The following is a 26,840-nucleotide window of genomic DNA, read 5'->3' as shown; positions in this document are numbered from 1 at the left end:
AGAACAAAATGAAGGGTCTTGAGGTTCTGCTAATTAATGTCTGCTTTTTTATCTAGTTGCTGGTTACACGGCTGGATTCAGTTTGTAAAAAAAATCATTGAGTCCTACTTTTATGATATTCCCACTTTTCTTTTTATACATTACTCTTCAATAAAGAAATTATATTTAAAATTGTTTCCCACAGCACTGAATAAAACATCAGAGTTTCCAGTTAACTGGGGACCAGTGGAAAAGTTACCCATGTGCTAGTAAGGAAGGACAATACAATTTTAAAATCTAATTTTAAAAAATACTCATAAAATTGTATATCTCACATGCCTCTATAATTTTCCCAAAGGATACAAAAATGTTCTTCAAAAGATTTTAGTCTTTATTCTTTCCTTTTTTATCACTGTTACTCCTTTTCTAACACTCAATTTCAGAATCCATTCTAGAAAAACAAAACAAAAACATTTCAATCCTGGAAGATCAGCAATTTTCCATTAAGAAATCATTATTTTTGATCAGGAATTATTATACCAGGTCTTAAAATTTTATGTAAAATATAGATTCCAAGTGCTGAAATACTATAAATTAGCTGATCTCTAGAATAGAAATCATTTGCCTCTTTTTGTCCTATGCTCTTACCATGTTGGATAATCCAGATTATTTAAATAATTATATAATTAGTAATTTATTTAGTGACATGTTGTCTTTAACTGCTTTTTTGTATGGAAAAACTTACACTTTTTACTTGAAAGGATGCATTGTTTCTTTGTGAAACTCATATTTTGTAATATTACTCTTTTGTCTGAGTTAAAGAAGGAAGATGTTAGATTTCAATCAATTTTTGCAGTACTCATCAATTATCATCTAGGAGCCTAAAGTATGCTAAAAACACGAAGGCGTGCTAAATAAGGATACACTTCATACCCTGTTTCAGTACCTTTTACTAATAGTGGGCAGGACAAGCAAGGTAATGCATAATAATGAGAACACAGGCTAGAGCTAAACTGGAACTTAAAGGCAATATAATAGTTGCAGTTCAAAAAAGAAGAAATTAGGGTTAAAGTCAGTGGTGCTCAAATTTGACTGCACATTAGAATCATGTAGGAAGCTTTTAGAAGCTTTTATGTGTGATGATGGAGGAAGCTGGCTTGCAGTAATGACTAAGTATCTCCTATTAGCCTAGTCATCCCACAGATAAGAACTATAAATTCTAGATAAAATAAAATACAATATAATAAGAAAACACTGGATATTGACTAAAGAGAGCAGACAAGGGAATTCACAATTGAAAGAAGTAACTGGCCCTGAGAAAGTTTGTTTCACAGCTTTACCCTATCCTGTGAGATTGCAAGAACTTGGATAGTGGCTAAAGTGGTCTTACTGGTTTGAAAAAGCATAGAACAGAGTTCAAGGCAAACACAACAGCTAAAAAATGAGGGGGGAGGGTCTTAAAAAAGAAGCAGCCAGGGAAGGGGAGCCCAGAATTATGTGCATAAACTCTTGCCAAAAAGTTTGATGTCTGAACTATGCATGGTAGAGTCCAAGTGGCTCAGATAAGTTAAAAAGAAACATTAAATTGAGATTTCAGCAGCTGTCTAATGCAGGAGACATAAAAGTTTTCTGTTTGAAGGGTACCTGGGTGGGTTAGTCAGTTAAGTGTCTGACTCTTGGTTTTGGCTCAGGTCATGATCTCACAAGTCATGAGTTCAAGCCCCATGTCAAGCTTCAAACTGAGAGCATGGAGCCTCCTTGGGATTCTCTCTCTCCCTCCCTCTCTCTGCCCCTCTCCTGCTCACATTCTCTCTCTGAAAGTAAATAAACTTAAAAAAAAGTTTTCTGTTTTAAACCAAGTTAATAACATTCTAAAAAAATAGAAATCTCTTCACAGGAGCATAACAGAATCCAGAATCTACATTATATTATTGACGGTATATTATTGACCATGTCAAAAATTAATACACATATGAAGAAACATTAAAATGTCACCAGTACTAAAGAAAGTATGCAATACTGCACATGTGGCAATAAGCTGACCAAGATTTATTTAAAATAGCTTATTTATTAATTGTGTTCATGGACATAAAGGAAACTATGCAGATAATAATGGAAGAGACAGGAAATCTCATTAGAAAGATAAAAACTATGGAAAAGACCAAATAGAGAAACTAAAACTGAAAAAAGTATAGTATCTGAGATGAAATGTTAAATGTATGGGATTACCAGGAGATTGAATCTAAGAGAATAGTCAGTAAGAAACTTTTTACTTTGATGCAATCTCATTTGTCTATTTTTGCTTTTGTAGCCTGTGCTTTGGAAGTCATATTTTAAAAATTACTGCCCAGACAAATGTCAGGAAGCTTTTCCCCTATGTTTTCTTCTGGTAGTTTTACAGCTGCAGGTCTTTTGTACAGCAAAGGAAACAATCAACAGAGTGAAGTGACAAGTTAATGAATGGGAGAAATTATTTGCAAACCATACATCCAATAAAAGGTTAATACCCAAAATGTATAAGGAACTCAACACCATAGCAAGAAAACAAATAACCCAATTTTAAAAATGGACAAAAGACCTGAATAGACATCTTTCAACAGGTGTATGAAAACTATTCAACATCACTAAACATCAGAGGACTGAAAATCAAAACCACAGTGAGATATCGCTTCATACCTATTAAAGTAGGTATTACCAAAAAGACAAGAGATAACAAGTGTTGGCAAAGATGTGGGGAAAAGGGAGTTCTTGTGCACTGTTGGTGGTAATGTAAGTTGATAAAGCCATTATAGAAATCAGTATGGAATTTCCTCAAAAAATTAAAAATATAACTACCATGTGATCCAATGGTGCCACTTCTGGGTATATATATGAAGGAAATGCTAATGGATACAAAGTTTGTACCCCCTCCATGAATATACTGAACCCACTGAATTTTAGGTTTTAAATAGGAGAATTTTTATCCCAATAAAGATGTTTTTAAAAACACAGTAAATACAAGCAATTAGCCAGTGGAAGCCTTGAATAAACACAGGTATAGTTATATAGATATAACAAAAGATATAGTTACCGTCAGCAGTATGAGGAAATAAAATGTAAGCCAACTGAAGCGATGTCATATGGATGCTGATTTGTCAAGATGAGCATTTCAGAGGCATCAATAGGAGAGTGGCTGCTTGGGCATTAGAGCTGTTTTTCCTTATTGCACAGTCATATAGGATATTACCATTCTATGAAAATTAATTGTGGGGTTACAGTTGAGACTTCTTAGTCTTTATATACTTGTAGTCAACTTTAACTACAGTTGTCAAGTTGTCAACAGGCAACTTGAACTTGTCTGTTTCTCAAAGCCAGAAGACATTGCCAAAATCCCCGTGTTCTGTTTTTTTCCCATTTCATAGATAGTGGAAACCAAAGTTTCTGGTTGATTTTTACAAAATATCCTTCAAATAGTAGATAAAAATGAAATTGGCATTGTTTTCAGTTTACTTGTTGCAGAATAACTTTAAGATAGTAGATAAAAATTATTTGTCATTTAAGCCTAATTTAAGAAAAGCTTAAAGAAAGAAGGTAATTATTCCCTTTATTTCAATTTCATCAATCATTTAAAAAAGAAGAAACATCTTTTTTAAAAAATTGTAAAACAGTAAATAAGAATATCTCATTATGTATCTATGAAGTATTATGTTTATATATGTTATATATATTTAAATTATAATAGAAATACAAGAAATGTTATGGTGAAATCAGATCACTCTCTGTTGGTGTAAGTTGAATTTGTGTAATTATTTTGTATTTCAATTTAACAGTAGTAAGAATATAAATGTTATGTTATTTGGCTTAGGAAACTTTGTAGTTGAGAATTTATGGTAAATTAAAATTTAAATGAAGAAGAGGATAGCTGTCCCTCTCTTTCCAAGTGGCTAATAAAGACATAAATAAGCAAATTATAGTAAACCCATTCATGAAAATGTTATGTAGAAATCAAGGCCATAATTATAGGAGATGTGGAAAATTCAAATAATCACAAAACAGAAAACAAAGACAGTATAATGTTGCATTCTTGCTATGATTGTAACAACATTAATAAATATTGAGGCATCTGGGTGGCTCAGTTGGTTAACTGTCCAACTTCAGCTGAGGTCATGATCTCAAGGTCCGTGAGTTCAAGCCCTGCATCTGGCTCTGTGCTGACAGCTCAGAGCCTGGAGCCTGCTTCGGATTCTGTGTCTCCCTCTCTTTCTGCCCCTCCCTGCTCTGTCTTTCTCTCATACCACTTCTATAATTTAATGGGAAAATTAGTTAAGTCTTGATATGCCTATAAATATATATATGCTGTAATCTAAAATGGAAAGAGGAAAAGTAAAAATATGTAAGATAAGACCAACTCCATTACCAGCTCTTTCTGAAACAGCAGTATCTGAAATAACAGCAGTATCTAAATGACAGGGTGTGTGTGTTTGTGTGTGTATACACACAAAAGTTCAAGCATTCAGAGAAAAATATCTTGAACAAAATATTTCTGCAAACACACTTTGTGTGTGTGTGTGTGTGTGTGTGTGTGTGTGTGTGTGTGTGTTTATCTCTATGGGTAAGGGAAAAGAAAAGATGCTCAAAAAAAAAAAAGAACAATGTATTTCTGAATTATGCCTTTCCAGCTGAGCTTTAGGTTTTGTCTGAAAAGAACATCAAGAACAACTTTTCCAGACAAAAGCTTGAGATAATCAACAGCACCCTGAGGACTTGTTAACAAATGGCCTCTTTCAGGGAAGACAGCATTTTGGGTTCAAACTAGAACATTTCCACCAGGGAAAGCTCCCATGAGGTGCAAAATCCTCCTAAGTATGGATATGGAAGAGTCTTTGATGTTGGGAGAATTCTTGCAAATGGGTTAGGAATCACTGAAGAACTCTGATAGGTTAGCGATTTCATTACCTAAAGGGGTTTAATTTCATGTCCATCCTTGCCCAGAATTAAAAAGGAACAATATATATTATATAATATATATGTTACATGTATTATATATATATATATATATAAGCATTTCACATTAAAAAAAAGATATTTGCAGTATCCAAGTAATTCAGCTAGTGAGTTATTTGCTTAAATTACTAGCATAATTGCCCTAAATTATTTGAAATATGTGCATTGTTGCTGTCTGTGTTGTCAGTTTTCAGTGTGCTAGTGCAACTGTCACAATTTAAAAGCCAAACCCAATGATTTTCAAAGAATTCACACCCTTTTCCAAGACTGGTCCCCTCTGCTCTATGGTACTTGGCCATGCTGCTGAACTACTCTTTGATCATTTAACCTTAATCTATCCTTTTAATATCAGAGGAGGAAAAATAATGACGAGAACTACTGATTGAGTTTATCTGGCCATGTCTGGCCTTTATAAGGCATTTCCATCAAGGTGGTTTATCTTCACATGGCAATCATTTATAAATGATGACATGGTTGGTAGAGGTGAGAATATTTGCGAAGAAAAATGTGGTTGTATTGGCATCATTAAGAACATGAGATGCAGCTTGTAAATTTGAAAACTCCTAAAAATATCTAAGTGTTTCTGCAACAAGGGAAAAACCCCCCAAATTGGTGGAAAATAATGTGTTAGAATTTTCTGATTTTCTGTTCTAAAACACAGATTCACTTAGTGTTCTTCCAAAGATAGAGAGTCATGTCTTCCTATAAAATCTTATGAGGAACCCGGATGTATGTAAAAAACAAAATCCAGCTGCTTGCTTAATGTCACTTGGGAAATTCAGGGCTCTCTCATTTCTGTGTCCAGAAATATCTTTGTGGAAATTCCAGAGTTCCCAGTATCATACAGTGTAAAGATTGCTGAACTTGATGATTCTATTTCTCTAGCATGTAGATGGCAGAATAACGTCAGTCACTTACATTTGTTTTGCAAAGTAGTTTCAAGATTGCTGTTACAAGTGAGTCAGTACCCATTCAAATTAAATCTTCATGAAGAACCCTCTTATACATAATCATCAGAAAATGTTTTATTTTCAAGAATAGCTTAAATTTATTTGCATCTCTTACATTGTAAAGATGAATTTCATTTCCTCAAAAAGATGAAGTTTTTGATATGTTTGAAAATATGTTTTCTAATAGTTTATTTCTCTGAAGGGAGGGAAGGAACAAACGAACAAATAAAGGGAAGGAAAGAGGGAGTCCAGGACCAAACAATTTATTTTCAAGCCTTTGAGATCTTTTCTACTAAGTTCTTACTTTTGTACAACTCTTGAAACTTTTCCCTCAAAATGTGAGTTCTTCTGAGCGCTCTCTGCTATAAAATCACTTTTAACAGATGCCTTCTCCTTTTATTTCCCAGAGAGAGCTGTATCAGAAGTGGGTTCTGATACCTACATGATAAGAGCAGGACTCATTGGAAACCAGCATGCCATTCTGATGCCACCAGTATTGCAATATAATTATCATTTCCGAGAGGGTATCTGTTCTAAATATGTGATTTTTTTCTCTTTGTTAAGGATAGGGGCAAGAATCCAGTTGAACCATCTCGAGAGTATTTTCATATTTGACTTTCTCTTCCCCCCTCCCTCTCTTCCTGTGCAAATTAAAATGCTAGTCTCATTTATCTCAGTCTTTAGAAAAGAAGTTTAGTCTATCTGCCTTTTTGTATGCCTGTGTGAAGATTTTTCTTATATGAATTCATTCCAAATAAGACTTGTCAAATGTAAAGACACCTTGTGGGGTTAAATAATACTTTAATTTTATTTATTCTAATGCAGGCACCCCAAAACATGAAAGAAAATCACATCAAAATACTTTTTAAGTATTCAAGGGAACAGTAATTTATAAATATGAATTGTATACCATGTTAGTTTTTTTTTCTTCTCATTTTTATGAAGTGCTTTGCAGGAATTGGGGATTTAGGGAACAGGGTGTAGCTTCTGGCCAAGTTTTCAGTGTTTCTTCTCTAAAGATTCTTCTTCTTGGCAGGGTAATTTTCCTGTGCAAAAACAAAACCATGTTTAGATAAAAGCAGAAGTTGTTGATGACTAAGTATAAATTTTGAAAATAATCCTTGATAACAATTTTAAAGTCTTTTGTAAAGTTTTATTGGTGAGTCAGAAACTTCTTGATTTCCCCTACTGAAATAAGAAGGCGACTCTTTGCTCAGTAATTATTCCAACCAGCACCAAAAATAATTATCCACTGGAAAACATTCAAAATATGTAATTGCATCTGGCTTGGTGCTTTTGAATCAATAAAAGGTATTCTTCCACTCACTGAACCCAGAAAAGTTCCACATGCTTGGGTAATGATGCTACAGAAATGTTTAATTATCATTCTCCTACCTGACCTAAAGCTGTTTGTGAGTTTTGGCAAAGAGAAAGGAGACTCAGAAATTCAGCAAGAATTGGACTGTAGTATCTTTCCAGCGTGGAGACCATATAATTATATATGAAAAGGTGCTCTGTTTTTGAGCAGTGAAGTTTGATGAAAACCTACACAGGATCACCAACTTTTTTCGCAGACAAATGAATTCTGGCAATCTACTTACCCAAACAATAACACATAGGTACAGCCCAAGAAGTTTGATCTCATCAATCTTTTGCCACATACCTGTTGGAAAATAGTACAGAATAAAGCATAGTACTGAGATGAGATGCCCCTGGAAAATATTTAAAAATACCTTAAATATGGATATTATGGATATAGTTCATATTTTTCCCTGAAAATTGAAGTGATTGTTTGTCAGAGAATAAGATGGGTTCAGTGTCCATCAGCAATAATAGTAAGTGATATTGGCTTCCTAGAGAGTATGATGCAGGTTTTAGATTTTCATTTTTAATTAGATAATTATTTTGTTCAGAGAAGCACATAATCTCCCTTTGCATTATGTGGTAAAGGTGAATGAGTGATTAAGAAAGGCTCACTCAGTGAAATGAAGAAGGTACCTGATAATTAAAAAAAAATTATACTCTAAAGATAAGCAGAAAAGTAAGAGTATAGTTCTAAAACCTGACTTTTCAATGTCTCCTCTTTAAACCAAATTGAAGTTTTTCTTTAACTGGAGTTTATCCTATATTTGTTTCATGCTTTAAGGCCCCAGGGCATTTGTCCAGAGATTATTTTATTAGACCTTGTAGGGTAGACAGAATAATGTTCTTCACCCAAGACATCCACATCCTACTCCCCCAAAACTGGTGAATATATAACCTTATGTGGCACAATGGACTTTCCATGTATGATTAAGTTAAGGAGGTTGAGCTAGGAAAACTACCAGGGATGATTTGGATGAGCCCAATGCAATCACAATAGTCCTTATCTGACAGAGGCAAGAAAAATCAGAGTCGGGAAGGCAATGTGTCAAAGGAAGAAGAGAGAGATTTAAAAATGCTATGCTGCCTTTGAAGATGGAGGAAGGGACACTGAGCCCAGGAATTCAAGTGACCTTTTAAAGTTGGAAAAGGCAAAGAGACGGATTCTCCCTCAGAGCCTCCAAAAAACACACAGTCCTGCCAGCACCTTGATTTTAGTTAGTGAGACCGATTTTGGATGTCTGACCTTTAGAAATGTAGGAAAATTGTGTTGTTTTAATAGACTAAGACTGTAGTAATTTATAACAGTAGCAATAGGAAACTAACCTATTAATGATTCTGAGATTTGAGAAGGTGAGACATCATCTCCACTTTATAAGAATATCATGGTTTTTCCCAGACTCTGCAGTTAATATGGCTGAGCTGGGAATAGAATCCAGATTTTATGACTTCAAGTCCAGTGCTATTGTTCTACTAGAATTTATTTAGTTTCATCATTTTGCAGTATTTTTTAGGCAGCTCTGGATTTGTTTCTGATTGCTGATATAATAAATTGCCACAAACCTCATGGCCTAAAACAACACATATTTATTCTCTTTACAGTTCTGGAGATCAAATGTCTAATATGAGTCTCATTGAGCTAAGGTCAATCAAGGTGTCAGCACATCTGCATTCCTTCTGGGAAATCTAATGGAGACTGTTTCCTAGACTTTTCCGGCTTCTAGAGACCACTTGCATCCTTGGTTTATGGCTTCTTCTCCATCTTCAAGCCAACAACATAGTGTCTTCAGATCTCTTTCTGACTAGGAGTCCTGTTTCTTTTGTCACATCTTTCTTGATTTTAAACTTCTTATCTCCCTCTTACAAGACCCTTGTCATCATACTGGACCTATAGGGATAATCCAGGATAATCTCCCCATCAAGATTATTAATTTAGCCACATCTTCAAAGTCTCCTTTACTATGTAAAGAGGTTCTTGGGTTTGCGATACAGACATCTTTGGGAAGCGCATTATTCTGCGTACCAGGCATTATTCTGCGTACTATGTATCAAATTGTCCTAATTTCTGAGAATAGTTTTAAATGCCCAATATTGAGGGGATTCCATTAAGAAATGTTGAACCGTTAGATGTAATCTGACTATGTCTTAAAAACTCACTCTGACTCTTTAAATAAAATATAGTGGAGGGTTGCCTGGGTGGCTCAGTTGGTTGAGCATCCGACTTGGGCTCAGGTCATGATCACACACTTCATGGGTTCAAGCCCTGCACTGGGCTCTATGCTGACAGCTCTGAGCCTGGACCCTACTTCAGATTCTGTGTCTCCCTCTCTCTCTGCCCCTCCCCCATTTGTGCTTTGTCTCTCTTTCTCTCTTTCTCAAAAATAAAAAAACATTAAATAAAATGTAGGGGCGCCTGGGTGGCGCAGTCGGTTAAGCGTCGGACTTCAGCCAGGTCACAATCTCGCGGTCCGTGAGTTCGAGCCCCGCGCCGGGCTCTGGGCTGATGGCTCGGAGCCTGGAGCCTGTTTCCGATTCTGTGTCTCCCTCTCTCTCTGCCCCTCCCCCGTTCATGCTCTGTCTCTCTCTGTCCCAAAAATAAATAAAAACATTGAAAAAAAATAAAAAAAAAATAAAAGAACAGAGTTGGAAAATGGTGACAAGGTAAACAACTGATAGAAAAATCTTGTTTTTAATTGAATTTTTATGCTTTCCTGGTGTGTTTCCTTTTTAAAGTTCTATATAAATTTTCCCCTAGTGATTTAGAAGACATAATCTATTTTTGAATTCTAATGATAGTTTTCTTTAACTTTTCAGTAATATACTAGAATCCACATTTGTCTACAATATTAACCAAAATAATTTCACAACAAACACTGGCTAATCTTAACAAAAAATTTTAGTCCAGTCTTGTTTCCCCTTACAGAATCAATGAGGATTCTCATAATAATGACCTTGAGTTATGAAGATAAAATTCAATTATGTTAATATCATCTGGTTAAGAGGTGAAGATTTTCATTAGATAAAAAGGTATTATCAGAAAAATTGAAATAAAAATAAAGTATTGGAGCTTAAAAGTCACATTTCTGTCATACCTCATTCTGAGGTAATGATGAAAAAATTAGTTACGCTAATAAACTCCCCATGTCCAAATGAATTTGCAGTATTTGCTTAGCAAAACAAATTTCTGAAGTCTTTGCAAGTTTTCCATTAATAACACTAGAGAAGTCCATGAAATCTTTTGTAAACTATGGATAATTTGTGTTTAGTTTCAGAGTTCTGGGCTTGAGTAAATCTCAAGTGTGATAATGTGGACTTCTAAGGTAAATGTTAAAGTGGTGGAGACACTCCATGAAGACTGAATATGTCATTTGACCTCTTGGTGACTCTGGCCTCATTTATAAATTGGAGTTTATGTTGAAACACTGCTGGGAGTATGATGATGTAATTGGCTCCAGAGCTCTCCAGAGCTCCCTCCAAACAGAGTATGGAAGATGCCTGGTGCCTGAACCAAACCATCAGGAAAACAGTGGTGACGAGGAAACAAATCTGAAGAATTAAAAATAGCTGATAGAATCTAGCAACTACTCAGAATAGGAACTTGAGATACACACTCAAACAATGGCCAGCCTGTTTCGATACAGAGTTAGTTCTTCTGTTTGTGTGTGTGTGTGTGTGTGTGTGTGTGTGTGTGTGTGAACGTTTACTGCATTTCTTTACACAAGTATCCTCTGCCCTCATATTTTAAGCATAAAAAGGAACTTCAGACAGCTAACAAACTTGAACACTGTCATACCAACAGCAACTTCTCTTGCAAACCTGTCTCAAATATTTTCCTGTAAATCAGTTTGGGAAGCGCAGAGGGATACGGCATCCACAAATACTTCAGTCAGTATCTTATAATTGCATTATCCATTGTTATGTTTCCAAGTATAGATAGACCTGTAGAAGCAGGATGAACACACATGCTTCAAACTGCTTTGTCAAAAGTATTGGATTGGCTCAGTCTTTTAATCAAATTTCATCTACCCAAAGCATCAGTATATGCACAGAAGAAAATGTTACCTACCAGAGATTTTAACACATTTTAACTCTTTAGTAGGAGAGTGGAAAAACAGCTGGAGGACAGAACTAGTAAGATGGCTGTACTATTTGTGTCCCATTTAGAATTTTAACTTCTATCTGAATTGGTTTTCCTGTTCACCAATTACTTAATCCACTTTGAAAGTTTCAAGTTGCTTTCTCTTTAGGTCTGGAAACTAACAGAGCACTTTGGAGTCAGAACTCACATACAAAGAATAGAGCCTGACTTAGAATTTTGTGGAAAGGGTGTTTAGAAAGTGAATAAAACTGGAATTTATAAGCTGCACAAGATTAGCCGGTGTGGCTGTTTACATTCAATGTCTCCAGCCTCTTGCAGGTCAGGTGACATCCTCCAGCTTCCTGCTGTTAAAGTAAGACTCGTCATTCTTGACAAGTCTTGTTACAAAACATAATCCCAATTGCTTTGTAAAAGTTAAATAACCAGATTACAAATCAAAACAAAACCCTGAGATAGGAGCCTTGAGAACAATAATTTTACAAGTATCTTTACTTTTCTATTTAAAAAAAAAAAAGGTTGGGAGTTGGTGAGCTAAGAATAACCGGAAGTAAGACCAAGAGAGGAGAAATAGACAATAGAGATACTCATATTCTGCTGAAGATGACAGTTGGTAAATACTACCTTTTGGGAATAATTGATCATTTCCTCTAGTGGAGTGCCTTGTTCTTTAGTAATTAAGGGCACAGAGGGTAAACCTCACTCCTGAGTATTAGCAACTCAGCCAAAATGACTTTCTTAGAAATTTTTGTTACACTGTTCTAGATTTCCCATTTCTTTTAGTGCTGTGGTCAAAGAGACAATAGGGAGATCTGCTTTATAATCAGCATACTTTATATGGGTTCTGGGGGCCTCCAATCAAGCTGCCAATCAGACATTCAGTGAGCTAATTGCCCCTAAGCTCATATTATAAATATTGCGAGAAGAATGAAAAAAGAAAAGGTGTGGTCCTTACCTTTAAATATGTAATAGTCTAACAAGGAGGAGTACACATAAAACGTTCCAAAGAAACTAGCTCAGTGAATGTATTCTTTTGTGTGTTTCACACACAAAAAGTTGTGGGCTTTGGAAGAAAAGCTCAGATTGACTGCAGTCTCACGTGGTCTAGTGCATTAGTGTGTGTGTATGTGGGGTTGGTCAGCAGTGGAGCTGCATATCTGTTCCACACGGCCACTCCGTCTCTGGGGTCCACAGCATATTATTTTCCTTGAGTGAGGATTTGCACTGGGGAAAGAGCATTCAGTATCATAGTTCATTTTAGGTGGGGTTGGGCATGAGGGGTATCTGCATGTCACCTGTGCACAGTCCCATGACGTAGGCATCACTCCTTTTGACCAACCAGAGGTGTGTTGGCTATTCTTAGGGCGGGTGTCTTCTGGACCACAATGAGAAGGACAGCTGTTAAAGATCTGTGGTACTGGCATTTTACTGGGCCCACTTACATGGAGACTGCACCTCAAAGTACTGGTCTAGCTCCCTGGTGGTAATGACAGAGAAAGCTTTCTGTTTGGGGCCAGGCAATTGCTTGAGCAGGTCTTATTCCTGTGCAGTTGGTCCATCCAGGTGGGATTCCATAGTTCCAGGACTCCTACCCCTCTACCTGCTCATGTTTCTCCAATATTCTCCAATATTCTCCAGACCCTGATACATTTATCTAGTTTCCATGGGTTGAGGAAAACTAACTCTTGGTGATCAAAAATTTAAATATTTTTCATTATTATTGTTTCATAACTGGATGATTGCTCTTGAAAACAAAAGCCAAGAGCCAGACTCTTATTCTCTGCTTCTTTTGTAAATAAATCCTCTTCTGAAACAATGATATGTCTCCTAACCTTAAAAAGGGGAGTGTGGGGGCACCTGGATGGCTCAGTCGGTTAAGCATTCGACTTCAGCTCAGGTCATGATCTTACAGTCCAGAGTTCGAGCCCCACATCGGGCTCTGTGCTGACAGCTCAGAGCCTGGAGCCTGCTTCGCATTCTGTCTCTCCCTCTCTCTCTGCCCCTCCCCTGCTTACTCTCTGTTTCTCTCTCTCTGTCTCTCTCTCTCTCTCTCAAAAATAAACATTAAAAAAATTTTAAAAAGGGGTGTGTGGCAGTATAGTAGAAAGTAAAGGGGAAAATAACACTGGTTAATCAATAAATGTTATTATACTAAAGTTGTAGTGAAGAATTTCATGTATCCATGTGTTTTTATTTTTATTTTTATTTATTTTTTAATGTTTATTTAGTTTTGAGAGAGATACAGAGACAGAGTGCAAGTGAGGAAGGGGCAGAGAGAGAGAGGGAGACACCAAAATCCGAAGCAGGCTCCAGGCTCTGAGCTGTCAGCACAGAGCCCGATGAGGAGCTAAAACCCACAAACTGTGAGATCATGCCCCGAGCTGAAGTTGGACGCTCAACAGACTGAGCCACCCAGTCACCCCTCATGTATCCATGTGTTAAGGATTTGGGCAATTCTTATGAAGACCAAAAGAAACATGTATAGTGAGATTAAAAATAAATGAGAAATGAAGAGGTTTTGATTTTTATTCTAGCATACTGGTCACAAGTTCTGGGGCAAAATATTCAATGTCTATAAACTCTAGAATCTTCTCCTTAACAAATGTATATAATAATTATGAATCATGCCTGTGACCTGGGAGGTGGTACTATATTGTGGCTACAGGAATTCAAAATCAGTCTAGCTAGTTTTGAATATAGCCTCTATCTTTTAGCTGTGAGATTTGACAAATTATGCAATTTTCCTAAGCCCTAGTCTCTTCAGTAGAGTTGTATTTAGGACAAAATGAAATCATATATATATATATATATATATATATATATATATATGTCTTTTAGATTTTATATTTCTTCATGATATATATATATAATATATAAATATATACATAAATATTACACATATTTATATACATATACATATATGTACATTATTTATATACATATATAATATATAAATTAAATCATATATATGTTCATGCATATATATATATGATTAGTATATAGTATTTATATAGGTATGATTATATATAGTATTTATAGATATCCCTGACACATAAAGAAGTCATTCAGTAATTAACTATTATTGTTCCTACTGCCTCACTCCAAGTAGTAAATGGGTTCACACACACAAAAATATGATGTACATTATAAGATTCCATACAGTCATATTTTAGACATTTTGGTAGGTTTTGCTCTAAAATCACTTATACATGAGACTGTTTGTAACCTTAGCCATTTTTTCCTTGAAAGTGATTCCGTGTTATTATGAGCACATATTGCCACAGGATGTTAACTCATACTGATTATTTTTGAGTCAGCTTACTTTCTAAAAATGGTTTCTCATGCTTGGCTATTGGAAATAATACTTCAATGAACAGAGGGGTGCAGATATCTTTGCAAAATAGTGATTTCATTTCCTTTCAATAAATAACCAGAAATGGAATTTCTGGATCATATGGTAATTCTATTTTCAAATTTTGGGGAAACCTTTATACTGTTTTCTATAGTGGCTGCACCAATTTGCATTCCTGCCAACAGTGTACAAGGGTTCCCTTTTCTACACATCCTCATCAACACTTGTTATCTCTTGTCTTTTTGGTAATAGCCATTCTAACATGTATGAGGTGATATTTCATTGTGGTTTTGATTTGCATTTCTCTGATGATTAGTAATGTTGAGTACCTCTTCATGTACCTGTTGGTCACTTAAATATCTTCTTTGGGAAAATATCTGTTCGTTCAGGACCTTTGCCCATTTTTAAATTGGATTGCTTAGGGTTTGTTTGTTTGTTAGTTTGTTTGTTTGAGATTTATGAGTTCCTTATGTATTTTGGATATTAATCCCTTATCAGATATGTGGTTTGCAAATATTTTCTCCCCTTCTGTAAGTTGTCTTTTCATTTTGTTGAGAAGCTTTTTGGTTTGGTGCAATTTATTTTTGCTTTTGTTGTTTGTGCTTTGGGTGTCATATCCATGAAATCATTGCCAAAACCAATGTCAAGGAGCTTTTTCCCTATATTTCCTCCTGGAGTTTTATGGTTTCAGGTCTTACATTTAAGTCTTTGGTCCATTTTGAGTTCAGTGTGTGTGTGTGTGTGTGTGTGCGTGTGTGTGTGTGTGTGGCATGAGATAAGCGTCTATTTTCATTCTTTTGAATTTGAACATCCAGTTTTCCCAACACCATTTGTTATAGAGACTATCTTTTCTATACTGAGTATTTTTAGCTCTCTTGTTAAATATAAGTTGACCATATATGTGTGGGTATATTACTGGGCTCTTTATTCTGTTCGTTGGTCTATGTATCTGTTTTTATGCTAGTTTCATACTATTTTTATTACTTTAGCTTTGTAATATAGTTTGAAATCAGGAAGGGTGATGCCTACAGCTTTGCTGTTCTTTATCAGGATTGAGTTGGCTATTTGGGGTCTTTTGTGATTGCACATGAATTTTAAAGTGTTTTCTTTTCTATTTTTGTAAAAAAAATGCCATTGGAGTCTTGATAGAATTGCATTGAATCTGTAGATTATTTTGAGTAGGATGGACATTTTAACAGTAATAATTCTTTCAATTCATGCACACAAGATATCTTTCCATTTGTTTGTGTCTTCTTCAGTTTTTTTTAATCAATGTATATAGTTTTCAGCATACAGATCTTTTACCTCCTTGAGTAAATTTATTCCTAAGAATTTTATTGTTTTTGATGCTATTGTAAATGGGATTTTTTTCCCTCTCATTTTCAGATAATTCATTGTTAGGGTATAGAAATGTAACCAATATTTGTATGTTGATTATGTATCCTATAACTTTTCTGAATATATTATTTCTAAGAGCTTTTTGGTTGAGTCTTTAGGACTTTCTATATAATATCATGTCATCTGCAAGCAGAGACTATTTTACTTCTTCCTTTCTGACTTGGATGTCTTTTATTTCCTTTTCTTGCCTGGTTGCTCTGGCTAGGACCTCTAGTACTATGTTGAACAGAAATGGAGAGAGTGGGCATCCTTATCTCATTCCTCATTGTAGAGGAAAAGCTTTCAACCTTTCACCATTGAGTATGATATTAGCTGTGGGCTTGCCATGTGGGCTTGTAATGTTGAGTTACATTCCTTCTATACCCAGTTTTAGGGGAGTTTTTAGCTTGAATGGATGTTGAATTCTGTCAAATGTTTTTTATGCATCTATTGAGATGATCACATAATGTTTATGTTTTGTTCTATTAATGTGATGTATCATATTTATTTGCATATCTTAAATCATCCTCTCATCTCAGAGATGAATACCATTTGATTATGGCATGTGATCCTTTTAATGTGCTGTTGAATTCAGTTTGCTAGTATCTTGTTCAAAATTTTTGCGTGTGTATTCATTAGAGATATTGGTCTTTAGTTTTCTTTTCTTGTGGTGTCCTTATCTGGCTTTGGTACCAGGATAATGCTGGCTTCATAAAATGAGTTTAGAAGTGTACTGTCCTCTTCAATTTTTTTGAAGTTTGAGAAAGATCTTTAAATGTTTGGTAGAATTCATCAGTAAAGCCATTTCTCCTAGACTTGTTTTTTGGGAGGTTTTTGATTGCTGATTCAGTTCTTTCTTGTAATTTGTCTTTTAGATTTTATATTTCTTCATGATTATTTTTTTAATGTTTATTTATTTTTGAGAGAGAGAGAGCGCGCACACGAGAGCAGGGGAGGGGCAGAGAGAGAGGGAGACAGAAGATCTGAAGCAGGCTCTGCACTGACAGCAGAAAGCCCCATGTGTGGCTCAAACTCACGACCCATGAGATCATGACCTGAGTCGAAGTCAGACATTTAACCAACTGAGCCACCCATGGGCCCCAGTGATTCATTTTTGATAGTTTATATGTTTCTAGGAATTTATCCACTTCTAGGTTGTCTAATGTATTGTTCATAGTAGTCTTATATGATCCTAAGTGTCCACTGATGGATGAGATAAAGAAAATGTGCATACAATGCATTGGATACATTGTATTCAATATATACAATAGAATATTATTCACCCTTAAAAAAGAAGGAAATCCTGCTATTTGCAACAATATAGATGAAACTTGAGGGCATTATGTTAAGTGAAATTAGTTGGAGATAGATAAACAAATACTGTATGATCTCATTTATATGTAGAACCTAAAAACAAACAAACAAACAAACAAAAAACCAAACTTATAAAAGCAAGAACAGACTGGTGGTTGCCAGGGGCAAGAGGTTAGGTGGGGGAAATGGATGAAAGTAGTCAAAGGGTACAAAATTCCAGTTATAACGTGAGTAAGTTTGGGGTGTATAATGTACAGCATGGTGACACTAGTTAACAATATTATATTGTTTATTTGAAAGTTGCTAAGAGAGTACATTTTAATTTTTTTAATATTTGTTCATTTTTGAGAGAGAGAGAGAGAGAGAGAGAGAGAACAAGTGGGAGAGGGGCAGAGAGAGAGGGAGATAGAATCTAAAGCAGGCTCCAGGCTGAGTTGTCATCACAGAGCCCAACACGGGCTTGAACTCACGAACCGTGAGATCATAACCTGAGCTGAAGTTGGAAGCTTAACTGACTGAGCCACACAGGTGCCCCGAGAGTACATCTTAAAAGTTCTCAACACACACACACACACACACACACACACACACACACGCACATATACACACAAGGTAACTATTTGAGGGGATGGATGTGTTACATAACTTTGTGGTGGTAACCATTTTGCATTATGTACATATATCAAGTCATTGTGTGTATACCTTATGCTTATACAATGTTATTGTCAATTGTATCTCATTAAAATTGGAGAAAATAAAAAATAAAAATGGCTTCCTCTTTGCAGTTTAACTGTCAGCTGTTACTTCCCAGGTTTATCCTTTTATTTATCTCTGATGGCCAGAGATATTCTATAGCTTGCTATCTTTGATAGAATATGTTTGGGGGAAATTAAATCATTGACTTGTTTTAGAATTGTGAAAGAATAATTATCTCTGGATAAAGTTAGAGATCAAGGACTGCCTTTCAATTTGAGGGAGTTCTGTCTGTGTGTTGCTTTTCTTATTGGCTGATCCAGATTGACGATGTAATCATCATAACAGGATGTTAAAATAAGGCCCTTTACATCTCAGTCTCAGTTATATAACCAACAACATAGTTGGCAAGGAATTTGATATTCCATAGTAAGGGGCTAGGTTACATATGTTAAAAACAGGTTTTGTAACTTTTTTTTTAAGCTGAAGAGACTGAGGGAGAAGTTATAATTTGAAGAGAGAATTTTCTTCAATGGAAGTTGTCAGTGAAGAAGGGAAATAATTTATTTATTCCTATTTTAGATCTGGTAGAGGTGTTCTGATACCAGGCCCATAGAGTATTGGGAAGTCACACTGGAAAACGGTGAAAGACAAGAAGGTGGCTCAATCAGGCTATACAAAGTGGAAAATTATAGCTAAGAAGTCACTGTACTTCCATCTATGGGACAAAGGTGTATTTCAGAGGGGTATAATGCTAGAGAGGCACCTTGGGATTGTCCTGTGTCTCGGCCAAGAAGGCTACCTAGAGAGGTAAGTAGGCCTCAGCAGAAATAGCCTGATTAATAGCCATATTAACAACTGCTCCAAGGCTGAGGCAGGAGTCTTAAAACAATCTTCTGGAGAAGATTCATTCATCTGCATCAGAGCAGTGGCAGTTCAGGGATCTTCAACTGTATTAGTTTTTTATTGTCGCTGTAACAAATTACCACAGATTTAGCATCTTAAAACAATACCAAGTTATTCTCTTACAGTTATACAGGTCAGAAGTCTAAAATCGAGGTGTGATCAAACTATTCCTTCTGGAGACTTCCAGAGAATAATCTGTTTCTTTGTCTTTTTTAGCTCCTAGAGGCCACCTGAGTGGAGTTGTGGCTCCTTCCTTCATTCCAAGGTCAAATCTCTCTCTCTGTCCTGTTTCTTACATTGGCATATTGCCTTCTGGGTTGGACCCTACTGTCTCCTCCTCTTGTAAGGACCCTTATGATGACATGGGACTCACGTGAATAATCCAGGATTATCTCCCTATCTCAAGATCATTAATTTAATCACATCTTCAAAGTCCCTTTTACCATGTAGAACAACATATTCACAGGTTTTGGGGATTAGGACATGGATATCTTGGGGGGGGGGTGCTATTCTTCTGTGTGCCTTACCAGTGAAGGAAGGTAGCTCAAGAACCCACCAAGTACCACAAGAGGAAGAATCAGCTTTAAACAGTTGCCAGACTAAGAGAATATTGGTACCAGCTCAAAAGAGTAAAAATCAAAGAAGACATTTTCTGCCTCTTCCTGCCCCTATTTCTCTTTCCATGACCCCAAGGATAAGAAATTTCTGATGGCAAGATAGAAAGGAAGAGAGCAATACAGGCTAGGGAAACAGGGAAGAAGGAATCATTTTCTCCTATTGTCCTATTTTAAAATTCCCACCTAGAGCCACATTGAGTTGAGGGAAAAGGGAGGCTTTTACTTTGAATAAATTCACAGTCGATCATTATTGTGAAATGAACATTATAGTTGGTGAGTCAGAATTACCAGAGGATGATATTGATGATGATGAGGACGATGATGATGATCTGTGAGTGATCAGACAAGTCATGCCCAGGACTCATGTAAGGATGGTAACAAATTGAATCCACAAAGTAGATTTGAATAGGTACTATCAGTGAGGAAGGAGGTGAGAGAATTAAGCTGTTTCCTTATTGAACTTTGAAGGTTATGCTTCTTCAACGTAATGGTTTAATAGTATATTCCCAGCTCTCATTGTTTTATGCACATGAAAAAAACAGACAACTGAAAGATTGATAAGGGCTATCATGTGATGGAACAGTTAAGAAAATGTAACCCTGAATTAGAGTTTGATATTTTAATTCCTGCATTTTCCAAAGCTAATAAATGGTTTAATTGGCAGGAAAAGAGAAAGGAGTGAACATAAAGGCTACAGAGAAGTAATTGCTGACAGTGCAAACAGAAATAGAAACAACTGAAGTGCAAGATATGGAACCACTGATAGCCATATAAAGTGACACTGAAGTACATAAGTTGCCATTGGGGAAAAGAGGAGAAAACGTATTAATAAAAACAGAAATGTAGTTTGGGAACATGTAGTGAAAGGGCACACTTAAACACCCTTCTGTTATTAAGGTCATATAACAAAGGAATGTCACTTCAGTAGCTATCTCTTTTGACTGCTCCATGAAGGACCACTTGTCCCTTCATACCTTAATTATGTCTGAAATTTCCATTGATCTACAACACAGTACTAAACTGATGTTCATGATGTCCTGACCTCGTAAAAAAAAAAAAAAAAGGTGATTTTTTGGAAGTATACCATTTGCTATTGCAGGAACATGAATAACACATTTTAGAAAGATTGCCATTAAAAGGTTCATATGAAAGAACTGCAGTAACTAACCTCCAATATGGCGCCTAATGGTCTGCTTCTCCTGGAATTCATGTTCTCCCTTGTTGAATCAGGGTTTGCTCTGGGTAAACCATTAGAATAAAGTGGAGGTCATGATATATGATTTTTGAAGCTAAATGACATTACAACTTCTGCCTTGGTCTCTTGGATCACATGCTCCGGGAGAAGTCAGCTAGCATGTCATGAGAATATTCAAGTAGCCCTGTAGAAAGGTGCATGTAGACAGGAACTATAGTTCCAATCTAATGGCCAGCACCAATTTTCCAAGCCACATTTGAAAAAGCCCCATTGGAAATGGACACTCTAGCTCCAGTCAAGTGCTCTGATAACTACAGCCACACTCAATATCTAACTAGAGCCTCATACTAGACCTAGAGACACAGCTCCCAACTGTGCAGAATCCTCATCCATAAAACTGTGAGAGATTATAAATGGTTATTATTTTTTTAAACCACTATATTTCCTAAGTGTATTTATTTTGAGAGAGACAGAGACAGTGTGAGCAGGGGAGGGGAAGAGAGAAAGAAAGAAATAGAGAATTCCAAGCAGGCTCCTCACTGTCCATGCAGAGCCCAACGTGGGGCTCAAATTCACAAAAACTGCGAGATCATGACCTGAGCTGAAACTGAGAGTCAGATGCTTAACCGACTGAGCCACCCAGGCGCCCCTAAACCAGTCTATTTCGATAGTTATTTGTTACATAGCAATAAATAATAATATATTCACCCTTAAAAAGTAAAGTGTGGAAACTAACCCAGTCACACTGGGTGTTGTATGGAAACCAATTTGACCATAAATTTCATATATTGAAAAAAAAAGAAAAGAAACTAACCCAGTCAGATAGCTTTGGACATACTTGTCCAAAAACAAATTCACCAGCAATTGAATTTGCTCTCTTCTGGTTGAAATTGCTATAAATTCCTAGAGCTTTACTTGCATTCTTATTTTAACTCAGGCATTAACCAGCTGCTTGAGTTAGAGCACATTTTAAAACTGTTTTGAGCCTTTTTTTTTTATTCATGAAATGGGTTCATAATATCTACTTAACAGTTTATTGAGAGGATTAAACATGCAACATATATAAAGCCTTTGGCATGGCAAGAAAGTTGTCAGAAAACGTTTATTTCCCCTTTTTCTGAAGCTTTTAGATTGATAAAATCTCAGTTATAATGATTGCACATTGAGTAAAATAATTTACAATATTGATTTTTTTTAATTCCAGAGGATATGTTAACAGCCAGTAGGTTTATATTTTCTGAATATGTTGAGACAATGCTTTTGGGGGAGATAAGATTGGTCATGCCTTCACAGTAGTTGTGGTGCCAAAATTCTGCTTATTAAACCAATTGCTATTTGGAGTGCTATGTGGATTTTGAAGAAAAATTCATATTAATTGCAAGGATTGAGAGAAAATTTTCTCAATGTAGCTTCATATGTTTGGAGGAATATTACAAAACGATAGAAAACAGTCACTAACAAAATGATATGTTCCATTTTGAAACATAGTAGTTTGATTAAAGGCAAGCAGGGAAGGAGGGAGGTTTGGAGCTGAGCTGAAATCTATCCAAGTCCATGGCTAATATGGTCTAAGGATTTAGGGAGCTTTATAATTGAAATCTTTAGCCTGCTGTGAAGATTCAATATTCACCTGTAGTTCTTCACTGTTGCGAGAGAATGTCTCTAAATTTGTTCTCACCTTTGTTTTACCAAAAATGGTAAGCCTATACTTTCTCAATCTTTGTATCTGCAAGTTGCTTAGAGTTATTCTGAGCATTTTCATTTCAAGTTAGGCTCCAAAGGATTTATGTTTGGCCAAACTGAAGCGAGAAAACCTGCCCAATCTAGGCCTGGCCCTGTTGGGTCCCCCTGAATTTGGGGTTAGTCCTCTATGTATTCTGTCATGTTTCATGGCAAACTTCCCGAGGTTATCCCCGACAACTTGGTTCAACTTGCAGCTTCAATGGACAAAGAATATGAAAAACACCTGCAGCTCATATAATCTGAACATCCCTGAAATTGGAGATTTTTAAACTACAAAACCAAGAGAGAATCAAAAGTCAAGGGGTGCGTGGGTGGCTCAGTGGGTTAAACAGGACTCTGGGTCTCGGCTCAGTTCATGATCTTATGGTGCCTCAGCTTGAGCCCAGTGTCCGGCTCTGTGTGCTGTCAGCACAGAGCCTGCTTGGGATTCTCTCTCTTTCTCTCTCTCTGCCCCTGCCCTGTTCACGTTCTCTCTCTCTCAAAATGAATAAATTAACTTAAAAAAATAGTCTAGACAGAATTTTTGCAGTTTGTTTTGTCCTTAATAATTTACATCTTCTATCTCCTGCATGGGTCCACTTTTTTTTTTTTTAGCACATGAAAGAAAGAGGGTGTGAGGGTGGGAGAAGGTGATAGGGAGTGAAGGGAGCGGGGAGAGAGAGAGAGAGAGAGAGAGAGAGAGAGAGAGAGAGAGAGATTGAGAGAATCTTAAGCAGGCTCCACACTCAGCACAGAACCCAACTCAGGGCTCAATCCCACACCCCAGGATCATGACCTGAGCCAAAATCAAGATTCTGATGCTCAACTGACTGAGCCACCGAGGCGCCCCTTCTTTTATATTCTAAATAATTACACCTCTGTTCTTTTCATATCACATCTAGATGTCCCAAGAATGATAATGCATATTAAATATATGTTTATATGTGTTGAATATATTAAGTATATATCACATGTCATATATACTTATTTATAATGTATATATAAATATATATGTATTCATAGATATATATTCAGATATTTAAATATTCTTTTACTGAATGTATTTTTTAAATTTACATCCAAGTTAGCCGATACTTCAACAGTGATTTCAGGAGTAGATTCATTAATGCCTCTTACCCATTTAGCCCATCCCCCCTCCCACAACCCCTCCAGTAACCCTCAGTTTGTTCTCCATATTTAAAGAGTCTGTTATGTTTGGTCCCCCTCCCTGTTTTTATATTATTTTTGCTTCCCTTCCCTTATGTTCATCTGTTTGGTATCTTAAAGTCCTCATATGAGTGAAGTCATATGATATTTACCTTTCTCTGACTAATTTTGCTTAGCAAAATACCATCTAGTTCCATCCACATAGTTGCAAATGGAAAGATTTCATTTTTTTTTTATTGCCAAGTAATACTCCATTGTATATATATGCCACTCTTCTTTATCCATTCATCCATCGATGGACATTTGGGCTCTTTCCATACTTTGGCTATTGTCAATAGCGCTGCTATAAACATGGGGGTGCATGTGTCCCTTTGAAACAGCACACCTGCATCCCTTGAATAAATACTTAGTAGTGCAATTGCTGGGTCATAGGGTAGTTCTATTTTTAGTTTTTTGAGGAACCTCCATACTATTTTCCAGAGTGGCTGCACTGGCTTGCATTCCCACCAACAACGCAAAAGAGATCCTCTTTCTCCACATCCTCACCAACATCTGTTGTTGCCTGAGTTGTTAATGTTAGCCATTCTGAGAGGTGTAAGGTGGTATCTCATTGTGGTTTTGATTTGTATTTCCCTGATGATGAGTGATGTTGAGCATTTTTTCATGTGTCAGTTGGCCATCTGGATGTCTTTGGAGAAGTGTCTATTCATGTCTTTTGCCCATTTCTTCACTGGATTATTTGTTTTTTGGATGTTGAGTTTGATAAGTTCTTTGTAGATTTTGGATACTAACCCTTTATCTGCTATGTCATTTGCAAATATCTTCTCCCATTCTGTCGGTTGCCTTTTAGTGTTGCTGATTGTTTCCTTCACTGTGCAGAAGCCTTTTATTTTGATGAGGTCCCAGTAGTTCATTTTTCCTTTTGGTTCCCTTGCCTCCGGAGATGTGTTGAGTAAGAAATTGCTTCAGGCAAGATCAAAGAGGTTTTTGCCTGCTTTCTCCTCGAAGATTTTGATGGCTTCCTGTCTTACATTTAGGTCTTTCATCCATTTTGAGTTTATTTTTGTGTATGGTGTAAGAAGGTGGTGCAGGTTCATTTTTCTGCATGTTACTGTCCAGTTTTCCCAGCACCACTTGCTGAAAAGACTGTCTTTATTCCATTGGCTATTCTTTCCTGCTTTGTCAAAAGATCAGTTGGCCATACGTTTCTGGGTCCATTTCTTGGTTCTCCATTCTGTTTCATTGATCTGAGTGTTCTTGTGCCAGTACCGTACTGTCTTGATGATTACAGCTTTGTAATACAGCTTGAAGTCCGGGATTGTGTTGCCTCCTGCTTTTGTTTTCTTTTTCAAGGTTGCTTTGGCTATTCGGGATCTTTTCTGGTTCCATACAAATTTTAGGATTGTTTATTCTAGCTCTGTGAAGAATGCTGGTGTTATTTTGATAGGGATTGCATTGAATATGTAGATTGCTTTGGGTAGTATTGACATTTTAACAATATTTGTTCTTCCTTTCCAGGAGCATGGAATCTTTTTCCATTTTTTTGTGTCTTCTTCAATTTATTTCATAAGCTTTCTATAGTTTTCAGTGTATAGATTTTTCACCTCTTTGGTTAGATTTATTCCTAGGTATTTTGTGGTTTTTGGTGCAATTTTAAATGAGATCAATTCCTTGATTTCTCTTTCTGTTGCTTCATTATTGGTGTATAGGAATGCAACTGATTGCTGTGCCTTGATTTTATATCCTGTGACTTTGCTGAATTCCTGGATCAGTTCTAGCAGTTTTTTAGTGGAATATTTTGGGTTTTCCATATAGGGTATCATGTCATCTGTGAAGAGTGAAAGTTTGATCTCCTCCTGGCCTATTTGTATTCCTTTTATTTATTTGTGTTGTCTGATTGCTAAGGCTAAGACTTCCAATACTATGTTGAATAACAGTAGTGAGAGTGGACATCCCTGTCTTGTTCCTAACCCTGGGGGAAAACTCTCAGTTGTTCCCCACTGAGGATGATATTAGCATTGGGTCTTTCATATATGGCTTTTATGATCTTGAGGTATGATCCTTCTATCCCTATTTTCTTGAGGGTTTTTATCAAGAAAGGATGCTGTATTTTGTCAAATGCTTTCTCTGTGTCTATTGAGAGGATCATGTGGTTCTTGTCCTTTCTTTTATCGATGTGATGAATCACAATTATTGTTTTGTAGATATTGAACCAGCCTTGCATCCCAGGTATAAATCCCACTTGTCATGGTGAATCATTTTTTTAATGTATTGTTGGATCTGATTGGCTAATATCTTGTCAAGGATTTTTGTGTCCATGTTCACCAGGGAAATTGGTCTATAGCTCTCCTTTTTAGTGGGGTCTCTGTCTGGTTTTGGACAGAGGTAATGCTGGCTTCATAGAGTTTAGAAGTTTTTCTTCCATTTCTATTTTTTAGAACAGCTTCAAGAGAATAGGTGTTAATTCTTCCTTAAATGTTTGGTAGAATTCCCCTGGAAAGCCATCTGGTCCTAGAGTCTTGTTTTCTAGGAGATTTTTGATTACTAATTCAATTTCCTTACTGGTTATGGGTATGTTCACATTTTCTATTGCTTTCTGTTTCAGTTTTGGTAGTTTATGGGTTTCTAGGAATTTGTCCATTTCTTCCAGATTGCCCATTTTGTTGGCATCTGGTCCAATGTGCCATTCAAAGCCATTGTTTCCTTCTTGGTTTTCTGTTCAGATGATATGTCTATTGCTGTAGGTGGGATGTTGAAGTCCCCTACCATTATGATATTATTATCAATGAGTTTCTTCATGTTTGTTATTAATTGATTTCTATATTTGGGTGCCTTCACATTTGGACCATAAATGTTTACAATTGTTAGGTCTTCTTGGTGGATAGACCCCTTATTCTTCACCTCTTGTTACAGTCTTTATTTTAAAGTCTAGATTGTCTATATATGCATGGATACTCCAGCTTTCTTTTGTCGACCATTAGCATGATAGATGGTTCGTCATCCACTTACTTTCAATCTAAAGGTATCTTTAGGTCTAAAGTGGGTCTCTTGTAAACAGCATAGAGATGGATCTTGTTTTCTTATTCATTCTGTTACCCTACATCTTTTGATTGGAGCATTTAGTCCA

This window comes from Prionailurus viverrinus, chromosome D4 (assembly GCF_022837055.1).
Source record: "Prionailurus viverrinus isolate Anna chromosome D4, UM_Priviv_1.0, whole genome shotgun sequence".
Taxonomy (NCBI): domain Eukaryota; kingdom Metazoa; phylum Chordata; class Mammalia; order Carnivora; family Felidae; genus Prionailurus; species Prionailurus viverrinus.
This window is presented reverse-complemented; position numbering follows the sequence as displayed.